This window comes from Condylura cristata, unplaced genomic scaffold, assembly GCF_000260355.1.
Source record: "Condylura cristata isolate star-nosed mole 26May11 unplaced genomic scaffold, ConCri1.0 scaffold00025, whole genome shotgun sequence".
Taxonomy (NCBI): domain Eukaryota; kingdom Metazoa; phylum Chordata; class Mammalia; order Eulipotyphla; family Talpidae; genus Condylura; species Condylura cristata.
The window spans coordinates 14629522-14642435 of record NW_004567126.1 but is presented as its reverse complement, the minus strand read 5'-3'; positions in this window follow the sequence as shown (position 1 = coordinate 14642435).

Below are 12914 nucleotides of genomic sequence, written 5' to 3'. Positions count from 1 at the left end.
TTTGGGGAAATTTTTGTTTTGGCTGAAGTTGATGTGGGTCTTTCTGGTATAGCCAGAAATAACTCTGGGCCCTTACATATGGGAAGCATTGTGAAAAAGGGAACAGAGGCGGAAGGGCATATTAGAAGAGAAAATAGTTTGAACAAAGAGCCTAAGACAAGAATATGAACAAGCTGCTCAGGGCCAATCCTGAGCCCTCCATGTTTGGGGGAGAAAGTGTTCCAAAGTTTGAGATTGGGAAGGTTAACCTTATACATCTAATGATCAAATGTTTTTAGCTAAATTACAAATTAAGAACAGGGTAGCACCCCAATCTTCTTATATCTTTCTGAACAGAGATTACATTTTAGGCTTCCTCTCCTCTAAGATGGGACCATCCTCCACGTCCCACCTCTGTTTCACTCCTTAAGGGGGAAGAGGTATGAGCTTCGTGATTCAACATGACATTCTGGCCTCTCATCAAGATTGAGAGCAGGGTCAGCACTGTGGGGCTCCATCTTCTGCCTTCTCTTAATCAAAGTTGACTCTAGAGAAGACTGATTGCCTGACTAGCCAATTTTTTTCTTTTTAAAAATTTATCTTCTGTACACCAGATGTTCTGTGTGCCTCTCCTCGCTGCTTGACATCTCTGCTGTATGTGTGTCATCATATTGTATGGCTGCACATACATGCTAGGTAGGATGCGTGTCATTGTGTTCAGTCCAAGCAACAACAATAAAAACCAATGTCTCATTTCCTCATTTCCCATATGTTGTGTTTGAAGCACATGCAAGTGTTTCAAGTGTGTAAAATCATTTGTTACGCTAGATAGCAGTAGGGTAGCAACAAAGAGGTCATGAGGATTATGGTGGGTAAGGAATGATTTCAGGAAAAGACATAACATTTTCTGGTTCATTTTATCAAAATTTCTTCTGCTGGAGAGCCCTGAACTTTTTGTGTACGTTTTCTCATGTGTGATGATTATTTTAACCTTTCTCTCAGGTCTAAAAACTTGAGTAATGTTGACTATGAGCTCAGACTCAAAAGCTGCCATTGTTCCATTACGCTGATTAGGAAACCAACTTCAAAAAAATTCTCCCAAGAGCTGTTGTCAGTAATTGACCCAAGTTTCTAGCCTCCAAAAGTCACCCAGAATCATCACCATGATTTTCCACATCACAATATTTAGCTGATGCTATAAATTAGGTCAGCATACTATGGCCTGTAGGTCTCATCTGTCCTGCCATCCATTTTTTGAAAAGATTTATTTATTTATGCTACAAGAGCTGGGTGTAGGTCAGAGGTGTCATGGGGGTTGGGGGATGGAGTGCAGCATGAGAGGATTCACCAGAGCACAGTGGGGAGTAGAACAGGCAGATGTACTGAAATACACCACTAAGGGGAGCCAGGCGTGAGACAGGAGAGGTCTGCTGTGCCATGTGGGCTAGTGCCCAGACTGAACTTATGTGGCAGTGGGGATAGCTTGATAGTTTCAGTATGTATTCACTGGAATTTAGCCATTTTCTTCTATTTAATTAATTTTACCCCCTGCACCACCAGGGAGGCCCCTGACAACTATTTTTGTATAATCTGCAAGCTGGAATGATTTTTGAATACTTAAATGACTGGAAAAGAAGAAAAATGTTTTATAACATGTGAAAATCACGTGAAATTCAAATCTCAGAGTCTGTAAGTAAAGTTTTGCTGCAGCAGCTTAGGGCGTAGCACTGCAAGCTAGCTGCAGCTGCCTCAGTGCCACCTGGATCCCCAGCCCGGAGGTGACCCACATGGTGCAGCAGACCTCTCCTGTCTCGCCCAACACTCCCCTCAGCAGTGTACTTGTGGATCTGCCTGTTCTGCTCCCCACTCTGTCTCTGGTGAATCCTCTCACCACACCTGCATCTCTGTCCTGTACCCCAGTTCTATATGCATAAATAAAATAAATCTTACCAAAAAAAAAAAAAGCATGTTGCTGATAGCTGCTTTCACTACAACAGCAGCATCCAGTAGTTACTCCAGAGACTTTATGACCTATCAGCATGAAATATTCACTATTACACCCTTCAGAAAAAATTCTGATCCTTACTAACTTAGCGGTGTCTAATGAATCAAGGGCGTTGATTCTGAAACAGACCTGTCTGTTGGCCCTGAAACAGACTTTGAAAACCATGTAGTGTTAATTCTAAATCCTCACATCAATGGAGTCATTTCTTCTTGCCTAACAGCCTGTAGTCAGTGGACAAAGCTGGTGGCAAAACCCTGGTTCCATGGGCCAAGTTTGCTTTCACCCATGTTGTCTTTCTCACACAGAACTTCTCTTACTTCACATGGGTTAGGTGTCATGTAGTCTAGAAGCAGAGAATTCATCAAAACTTGTCTCATGCAGGCAAATATCATGCAGCAAATATATTTCCATATAATCACTTTATGGAAAATTTTGCCTTGTACTATTTTGCCTAATTTGAATGGTTTCTTTCCATTTTTCTCATTTCTCAAAAGGTATGTGGCCATCACAAAATGCTTTGTCACGTTGTGTTACTTCTCTCTCTCTTTTTCTTCTTCCATCCACAAAGGAATTCAGAGATAGCTGAGTTTCTATTCAGAAACTCATCTTCTGGGGAGGTGAGGTGAGAGTGGGTCGGATGGCAGAGGACACGGTTTTAGAGGAGGCCCTGCTTGGCTGGGCAGGGGCAGGGGTTCTACAAACCCCTGAAGTGTCAGGCATGGTGTATATGTGCTCCCCATCACTTTCATAAGATTTTCAAGAGGGTTCCCCTGCCCGAATCCCCCAGAAGACCTATGAAGGGAGAACGGTTCAGGGAAATAGCTGCTGAGCCGTGTGGTGGGATTCTCAGGTGTGTCGGGCTGAGGCTGCTATGAAGGGAGAAGCTCTCTGTCCTTTCTACCAGCCCATCCAAGTTTACCTTCTCTGCCACTCATCGAGGTGATAAAAATTCATCAGATTCGCATAACGGTTGAACTCAGATGGTGATGAAATCCCAGTATAATTCTCTCCAAAGAACATTCTGATTAATAGAAACTGCAGAGGAACTAATTTTATGAAAATAGCAAATGGGATTGTTTTAGCAGGAGCAAGCGGGAGAGCGAACGCTGTCGCCCAGCAAAGATGCAAACATCCCCATTGTGCGGGCCTGACAGCTCCAATCTGGCTGCTTATTTATTAAATGTCTTTCTGCAGTAAATTATTAAGCCTGGATTCTGGGAGATGAGGGAGCTGACAGACTAAGACAAAAGAACGGGAAGCAAACCTGGACCGCTTCCTTCAGCATTTTTGCAGCATTGTGTCTTGTGAAAGGGCTGGCCTCCGCGCTGCTGGAGCCGGGGCTGTTTCTTCTTTGAGGGGGTTCAGCAGTGGAGAAGACATGGTTGTGATTTGTGAGTTGGTAGTTCTCACAAATCAGATTATTCTTCAGAGAAAATCCAACCTGTTGGTTCACCAACTGGTAATATTTTGTGTATTCTCTGAAAAAGTTGTTTTGCTGGAACAAGGAGGAACTTGGTCGGCCCTAACATTAAGAAGGACCAAACAAATCAAGTAGTTTTGGAGACTCAGCTGCCAGAAGTTGGGTTTCCTTGGCTTATTTAATAGCTGGCATGATCTTTCATTCTGAGAAGGCATACTAAGGTCGGTATCTGAAGGGGAAGAACAGGAAAAGGGTGGCCGACTCTGATGATGCTCATCATGTTGGAAAAGCCGGAGTTGTGGTAAATGGGAGAGTAGCTGGTTTAGGTGATTCTTAGCTTCACCATGGGCGCTGTTTTCTGGAAAGCCTAATAGCAGGCAGAGGTCTTCAGTTGCTGGCTATGTAGAGACTCCTCAATGGCTCAGGGCAAGTAATCCTGTGTTCCTCCCATGGACTAATCACTTATCACATGCCCCATCATGTGACAAGTATTTCTACCAAGTATTGCTGTGTGGCTTGTACCCTTCTGGAAAATGGGGATAAGCAGTGAACAAAACATTTCTTGTTCTCATGGAACTTATTTTCTAGTGAAAGGAGTCAGATAGTCAACAAATAAGTATCTGCTGGTTTCAAGGGCTATGAAGAAGAAAGCTGGGGAAAAAACTAGAAAATGATCAAGGGGCATGGCAGGGGAGGGCATTATTTTACACAGAGTGGTTAAGGAAGGTCTCTGATGAGGTGACCTCTTAGCTGTGGCCTGAAAGAAGTGTGGGAGTAAAGAGCTGTGGGTCAAATCTAAGGACCAGAGAGGGTGCCTCAGGTTTCTCCAAGAGCAGCCGTCAGTGAGGTGGGGGTGGGGGGCTGGAAGTGGGGGTGTTAGTAACAGGGAGGGAAGGATCTACTGGGGACTTTGTGGAGCTTGAGCTTTCTTCTAAGTGGGATGAGAAGCCATTGGAGGATATTTTGGGCTGAGGAGTGGCATGATCAGAGTTGCCAAAAACCATGAACACAGTGAGCATGCCAAACAGCAGTGAATGCAGTGTCCGGTCAGAACAGGGTCCTAGTCCCAGAGTACCAAGTATGGAGTGAGAAGACTCATTTAATTTGTCCCCCTCTGCAGGGTAGGTAAAATTTCTTTTATCTTTGTAAAATGGCACCCTCTTGTGGAGTGTGCCAAAGGCTGGATGAGGTAGCCTTCTGTCCCTTTGTCTCCACAAACTGGGGGGAGGATAGATAGCATCGAACAGCAGGAGACTCTGCCCAGAGCAGCAGGAGACTCTGCCCAGAGCAGCGTTAGCAACCTAGGCATCCTTTCTGGGGCACTGACACTAAGTGCTGGTGAGGGAAGGACTCTGTGAGCTCTGATTCTCTCAAGTTATGTGAAGGGGGAGAGGGCGGCAGAGAGGCCCGGCCCCAGGCAGCTGCTGGGAGGATATATATGGCAGAACGCAGCTGGAGCCTATACAGGAACATTTGGTGGGTGGGGGAAGGAAGCTCAGGATGCTTTATGGGAAAGTGAGAGTATTAGAAGAACCGTGGGGTTTCTGGATTAGCAGATGTCTGGAGGCATTGTTACAGCCCGTGACAGGCCTGAGCCCCAGGCTGCCTTATAACATGGAAAGTTCCTGTGCCCAAGAAGCAGCTGAAAAACGCTCCCGTTCTGCTGGGGTCACACCAGTGAGCACTTTGGGTCTGTTCCATGAGGATATTTCTGAACAGGGTCAAGCCGAGGCTGTGGATAGTGTAACCACAGTTTGGAAACCCCAAGTAAAAAAGAGATGGCCAGAGCCAGAACTAAGGGATTTTAAAATACCAGTACAAATCTTATTCGAGCACTCAGCTGCTCAGATCGAAAGGCTTTTTATAGATTGGTGCTGTGTTCTGGTATTGGAAGACCAAATACTTAGGAAGGAGATCTAAGAGCTAAATCAGGATTAGCGATATAATTCTCTCAGAAGCGCATGCATACTAGGTAGGGCCCAGTTTGAAAGTGTAGGATCACAGATCCTCCACATTTTTTGTCAGTGAGTGCCATCATCCATAAGGAGGGAAGGAAACCTTGAAGGCTTCAGTTCTGGGGTTTTCTGCCCATGGGCCCTGTTCTGGGAGGCTTTTGTGTCTGACTATCCTTGATAGAAAATGTTAACGTGGAGGCTCAGAAGCCTGGAGGGCAGTCAATGTGATTTAAGTTAATCTAATAAATAAATGATGATAAACAGAATTGCTTCTTTGATTGCTTTGCCAACATCTTTCCCAGGGTGAGATAGTTAGGGGCAGCCAGGATAATGAGGGGACAAGGAGAAGTAGGGGAATGACAAAGCTCAGGGTTTATTGAGGAAGGAAGAGATTCCTTCATGGAAGCCAGATTCCTTCATGAAGGGGAGGAGAGTGGCCATTCCCCAGACTGGCCATGTCCCCAAACTCTCTGCTCCTAGAGATGATTGTCCACCTAGTAAACTCTAGATTCTGTTGGATCCTTGATCAGATTTGACCTAACGAATAAAGGTCTGATGCAATTCACTTCAAAAAACATCCTCTTACTCCCCAACAGACAGTGTTGTAGAAATGCGGGAAACAGATGAGACAGTTCCTTCCTTTAAATTGTTGGTGTTCTATGCTTTGGAGGCAAGAAACATGTTGTGTCATAAAGGTGACATCAGAGGCAAATCTGGGGTGCTACTCAGATATAGGGAAGCAATTCATGTGGTTGAGGAAAGTTTCCAAGGTCATACTTGAACAGAGCCTTTATGAATGAACAGAGATTAGCCATAGAGAGTTAGAAGGATTTTCAGGCACAGGGAAGAGAGAGAACAGCTGATGGTGAAGAGCAGAGTGTCGGTGGTTTGGGGGTGTGGGGCTAAGAGTTCAGCAGAAGGGTAAGGGAAGAAGTCAAGACAGGGTGGTGGTTTTGGGGACTTTGAAGATCCATATCATGAAGGACTTTGATAACATAAGGAATTTGGACATTATCCTGCAGATTCTGATGAAAGATTTAACTAAGGAAGGCGTTAATACGGTGTGTATGTATGTATATAATCTTTTCTATAAATCTCTGATAGATATTTATCGAGTTATCTGACTTCTGTTTGACAATGTTCTGGGTTGGTTCCACTTCATTGGGGGATGGCTATCAATGTTAAAACTGGCTTACATTTCTTACATTGCCTTTTCATAACTCCTGCCCGTGGGTCAGCCCTACCATTTGTAGCAATGGCTAAAATGCCACTTTAAAAATACTCGAAGATACCAGTGCACCCTCTCTTTGCTTTCGGTTTTCTAAGTTGAGTGCAGAGTTCCTTCATTATTTCCAGACCCCTGTACCATCTGGTCATAGCCAGTGGGATGGGGTGTGGTTATTAAAGCATCTTTGAGAACCTGGCTCTAGAATTGCCCAGAATCCTCCAAAGGAGCACAGAACATAGTGACACTTTACTGCGTCTTGTGAGTCAGACCCTCTACAAGCTTGGGGACTCTAGTGCCCTTAGCTTGGGACTGGTTACATGTCACCATATGATTTGAAAACTTCAGATTGTCTGAAACCTCTAACTCTTCTGCACATGAACTACTGGCGAATAAAATCTCCACCATACCAGTATGTTCTATTTATTTTTGAAATCTACATACAGAACTTTACATTTCCTTAAATTTACCTCACTGATTTTTTCAGACCCCTAGATTCTAGTCTATTAGATTCATTTTTTAAAGCCTCGATTCTTTCCCATATTAGTGAGTCTCCTTGCACATTTTAGAGATATTCTTTGTAAGTCTTAATCCAAGTCATTAATAAAAATGTTGTCTAGACTAGAACTTGTCTGGGCAGCATTGGAAACCTCCTTCTAGCCTGGGTGTGTGTTCAGACAGCTTCAGTTTTGCCTAATGATCCATTTTACAACATTACTCATGATGATGACTCTGAAGATACATTGCATTTGGCATTTCCTCCCATTCAAATCAATAAATGTTTATCTAGATCTCCTAGACTAGACTCTGTGCTGGGTGCTGAGGATACCAAAATGATCAAGATATCATTCATGTCTTAAAGTGCTCACAATTTAGCAGAAATGATGGGCCCATGTACCCCCCACTCCAAATCACTGTGCATATATTTAAATATGTATTGCCTCTAATTTATATTAGCTTATATATAGCTTTTCAATATAAAATATAGTAGAGTGTACATAGTATACTACTATTTTATCTCAGCAGTATAAACAAAGTATATAGACAACAGAGGGGTTATGTGATGCTTTCTGGGCAAAAAGAAAAAGGAGGACTTCACAAAAGATAAGATGTTTTAACTGGACATACATAAGATTGAAACCTATGTAAGATTTTTTTGTAAGATAAATAAAGAATAGATGGGAAGATATTCCAGAGTGAGGAAATAAGATGAGTCAACCATGGAGGAGAGAGTGTCTTTGGTTCAGGAATAACAAATACCATAATGTGGGTGGAATGCCACATTCAGGGAAATGAGTGGCAAGAAATGAGGTGGTATCTGAAGGGTCTTGGATGCCATGACAAGGAATTCAGGTTTTAGCCTGTAGGTGAAGAATTTAGCTGCATCAGAAATCTTTAAGCAAGTGAAGAAGTAGCACTACCCAATTTCTTATTGTATATGGAAGTGGGTTCAGTTGGCAAGATTTATTCTTAGTGAACCCATGTTGGCTCCAGCATGAACTCATCGTTAAATATCAATCTATCAAGCTTTTGTATTTGTTCTGCCCCTATTTCTTCAACTTCTACATAGTTCCTGATGGTTGCTTTAAACTTTTGGCCTCTTACCTTATCCCTCCTTGAGTATTTGTGTCCTGCATTCTTTGGCTTGTTTGCTCACTCACCAAATGCTCTGACCTTTACTATCTAAAGTATTCCTCTTGTTTATGAGTGTAGCAGCCCTGGGGCCCTCAGACCTGACCTTGCCTTAACTGTGGGGTTGCTCAGCTGCTTTCACATCCCCTGGTGGGCTGTGACCTCTGCATTTTCTGTTTCTCTTAGGATTGGCCTGATCCCATTCTTTGTGATACCATCTTTGCTTTTCCAGTGCTTTCTGGTATAGTTGAAGAGATAGGCCTCGTGCACATGACTACTTAACTGGCAACTGATGGGCACCACTAAAATGTTTTAAGAGTGCAGAGAAAAGATCAAAATGGGAAATTTAAGAAACTTAGGAGGAATGGTCCTTTCCAGAAAACTCCCTTTTAGAAAGACTTGGGCATTTGAAGATAAAAACATTTCCCTGGAAGATGGGGAAACAGAGGGTGGAACAGCCTCAGTGCTGCCCTATGATTGGCTCCAAAGCTGCCAATCTTCAGGGAGTTAAGGTGCCCATGCCACCTAGTGGCTGTTGCCACCGAAAGCCTTACCCGCCTCAAGGAGAGAGCAATTTAACGCCATTTCCAACTTAAGCACCATATCTACAGGGCGTGAAATTAGTTCCAGCAAGCAGCAAATTTGCTGCTAATAAAAATATTTAGCGATTCACTTGTCTTTAAATCAGCAGCAGAATATTCTCTTACTTGCATCAATGCTTGTTTCTCCCAATTCTAATATTTGATAATCAAGCTCGCATTGTTTAGCTAAAGCTGCAAAACAGCAAGTCCTTTAGCTCTGTAAAAACTTGGGTTTCCTTAGAAGGAATTTATAGCTTTTCCTTTGGGTCAGAAAGAGGCCTACAGGCTCTTGGGATCATGGAGATGGAACAGTCTTTTTGGTTTAGGGGTCTGGAAATAAGTTTCCATCCTCTTCTGTCTGCCACTGTTATCTCCTGAGTAGTTGCATGTGGAAAATCCGGGTGCTGAGAGAGAGGCCAGGATTCTGGTCTCCTGCTTGGAGACATCTTCCCTCTGTCTAGATGTCAAATTCTGCCTCCTTTAGTCTCTACCTACTCCAGAGTGAAGGTACTCTAAATGCTGTGTAGAGAGTGTAGGGTTTTCAAACTTCTTTTATATTTACTTATAATGACCACTCACTATGTGCATCCATCATTGTAGGTCTTTCTCTGGATAAGTGGGGTTCCATAAATCCTAGCATAGCAGCCAGGGAGACACTGGACTGGCCAATGATATCCTCTTCTCCTGGCCACATGAATAATCTACCTCATAGACTTAGACATTTTCTTCTTTTCCTTAAGGAGCTGCTCAAAGGGACAGAAAGCAGCTGACTTTCTACTCCTCATCACTTAACTGGCCCAAGTGTCTAAACAGACCACTTGTTTCAAAGTCCAAAGTGTTTAACCAGACCACTTGTTTAAAGAAAGGGTCCCCAAGAGTCCTGGGGACTCTTGTCTTCCACCCCAGAGGAGACCTGACCAAATCATCTTTCTTCAGTCCTGGAGAAAATCAATTTTGATCATCTTGAAAGGAAGTCACAATGTAAGCCAGCCTCAGACATGCTCAACTTTATTTTTCTCATAAATGAGCCAACACAAGATGCTGATGGAAGTAGGTCTCTTGGTTAAGAGAGCAGCTGGGATAAGGCTGAGTGAGTTAGAAACGACCAACAGCTATTTAACTCACACTAACATCCCTGTTGGAGATTCTAGAGAGGGCAGATTAATTAGAGAAAGGAAATGATATCAGCAGTGACCAAGAGATTAACATGGAGGATCAGGAAGAGGAGAAACCCTGTGTGCATAACTAGGAGGTAGAGAGGGCGCTTTCTCTCAGTATCTGACTATTGAAACCCCTGTGATGTCATTTTCTTCATCTGTGAGACCACATGAATTTATCTTCCTACTCCTAATCCCCCGACTATAGCATGAGAAGGGATGGTGACTATTTTAAAGGGCTGTGAGAGATTCACCAGAAGGTAGCTATGACAAAAATCTGGATTCTTCCTCCTGGTGGGGAGCACAACAGTATGATACACTTATGTCAGACAGATGCTTTTCTAATGGTAAGGATATTGTGTCCCTTGTGCTGAGGATATTTTTCTGGATATAAGACCAGATTAGGTGGAAAGTCCCTTCCCAAATGAGATGCTACTACCCTTACCATGCTCTAGTCTCAAAACCCCAAATATCTGTTACTCATGGAGGATCCATTGATGTTCTTAATGTTTCAAATCTTGATGGTTTCATCTTAGCTATGTGAGATAGGAATCACTAGATATGAATTGCTGGGGAACAATAGAAAATGATTTGAAGAATAAGCTCTAGCATTTAAATACTTAAGCAAGAACCAGAGTCAAGATGAGAAAAATTTAGTCATGAAGTAGAAATAAAAACAATCTTCAAGTGTGGACCTATCTTTCTTTTATGTCAATATGGATTCAAGAAGGACATTCTGGGAGTGTACAAGGGAACTAGGTGACTTGCAGGATGTGGGTTGAATATTGTTAAGGACAGCTAGGAGGGAGCATAGCCTAAGGCCACCAGAGAGCAGGATCATAAGGAACCACGTAAAGAAACTGCTAGAAAAATTGGAGATAGGCCCTCCCTGGTGGCACAATGGGTTAGGACGCAGCACTGCGAGCTGGCCGCAGCCCCTTCAGTGCGAGTTTGATCCCCGCCCGGAGGTGACCCACATGGCGCGGCAGACCTCCCCTGACCTGCCAGCTGCTCCCCTCAGCAGTGTGCTTCATCAGTCGGCCTGTTCTGCGCCCCACTTTGTCTCTGGTGAAGCCTCTCACCGCCCCTGCACCTCTGGCCTGTACCCCAGTTCTGTATGCATAAATAAATAAATCTTTAAAAAAATTAAAAAGAAAAATTGGAGATAAAGGAGAGAGCTGGCAGATGGGAGCCTTGGAGTCTTTTGGGAGCCCCTTGCCCCAAAAGGCAGAGCTGACAGAAGCTAGGGAGAGGGATGATGGGATCAGGGTGAGAACACCATCTTTGGGTATCTTGCTCTCTTGGCGCCCTGCCAGCTGCTTCCCATCTCAGTGTCCTTCAGGAGAGCTGTTGACGTCTCTGAGTTCCTCTGCTGCAGCCTGGCCTTCCCGAGTTAGCACACAGATAGCGGATCTCCAGCCTACAGTCCTCATGCTGTCAGTGTCAGAGCTGGGTCAAAAGTCAAGCAGGTCCTGAGGATGGATTAATGATGCTTTCAAGTGTCTAATCCCCATCTGTTTCTTGGACATTGCATGCAACAGCATTAATGACAGGCCAGTCATTAGGCTTCCCTGAGTTCTCCTTGAGTTAATGCACATTAGCTGTGTTCTGCAAAGTCCTGATGAACACAACCCTAGGAGGCTGATAATTCCAAATCTTGGCTGAGTGGAGCATGTGATCAGGCATCAGCAGTCAAAAAGGCCTTTCCAGATAGGATGAATAATGCTCAGCGGCATTAAAATCACTCTGAAATATCAGAAAGACGGGCATGGGTAAAACATTGGTTCATAAACCAGTCAGCTGCAAAATTGCTAACAGGTTAGTTTGCTTATCTTCACTAAAGTAGTTTTCTCAGAGGTCATATAGGAAAGACTTGATTTCTCTCTAAGGAAGACTTAGAGATCTTCCTATCCCTTAGCATGAAGGATTTAGATTGTTGAAATCTAGACTGAATGCTTCATTTAAGAAGCTGGTGACACCTTCCTCAAAAGAATTCCTTTGTTCAACCACATCCTGGAGTTGACAGGTCGTTTGAAGAGTGTCAAAATGAGAAATGAAAGCAGCTTTCAGAAGCCACCAGAAGGTGGTACAGCCTTCTTATAAGAATACAGGTGCTTTGGTTTAAACCCTTTCTCTACCCCTCACTGGCTGTGTGACCTGGAACAACTTACTCAACCTCTCTGTGTTTTTTGTTTCCTCATCTGGGAAAGTAGAAGAAAGTTATTTACTTCCAAGATTTGTTTGAGGTAATAAATGTTAGATTAACTTTAGTAATTGATTCACCATAAATATTTGTATAAACAGAAATCCTTCAAAATGAGACATCCTGTTTATTTCTATTCTCTCCGCTTAATGTAACCAAACAACTTCAGAAAACCATACCAGTTGGATTCACTGCAAATTAATGCTCTGTAAGCTTGAGTGGGCCTGTGTGGTTGCTGAGCAATCCTCCTCCCCATTTCTTGTTGACTTCTTAGTGGAATTCCCTTCACAGTTGTTTGAAACAACTTTGAAGCATGCTTTGAAGCATGCTTTCTCAACCTTGGCACTGTCCACATGCGGGCGGGCTGGTTCTCTTCTGTGAAGGGGTGCCCTGTGTACTGGGGGCTGTAGGCTGTACCTCTGGCCTCCACCCCTGGCCATTGGATGAAGCTGGTGACACCTTCTCCCTCACTGTGACAACAAAAATGTCTCCAGCCATCACCATAAGTCTGGGAGTGAGGGGGGAAAAACTACCCCTTCTTTTGGGATCCACTGTCCCACCTCTTCCTCTAACAACATCCCCACCTTCAGATCCCTTCCTTCAGCTGATAATCTGCCCCCCGTCACCAGATCTCTGGCCATCTGTTCTTCCCACTCAAATTCATCACGATATTCTCCCATCCTTTTTTCTTTGCCTTTAGCCTGGAACTGCCTTCTTTTCCCAAACTAATGACTGTCCTTACATCTTTTACTGAAGT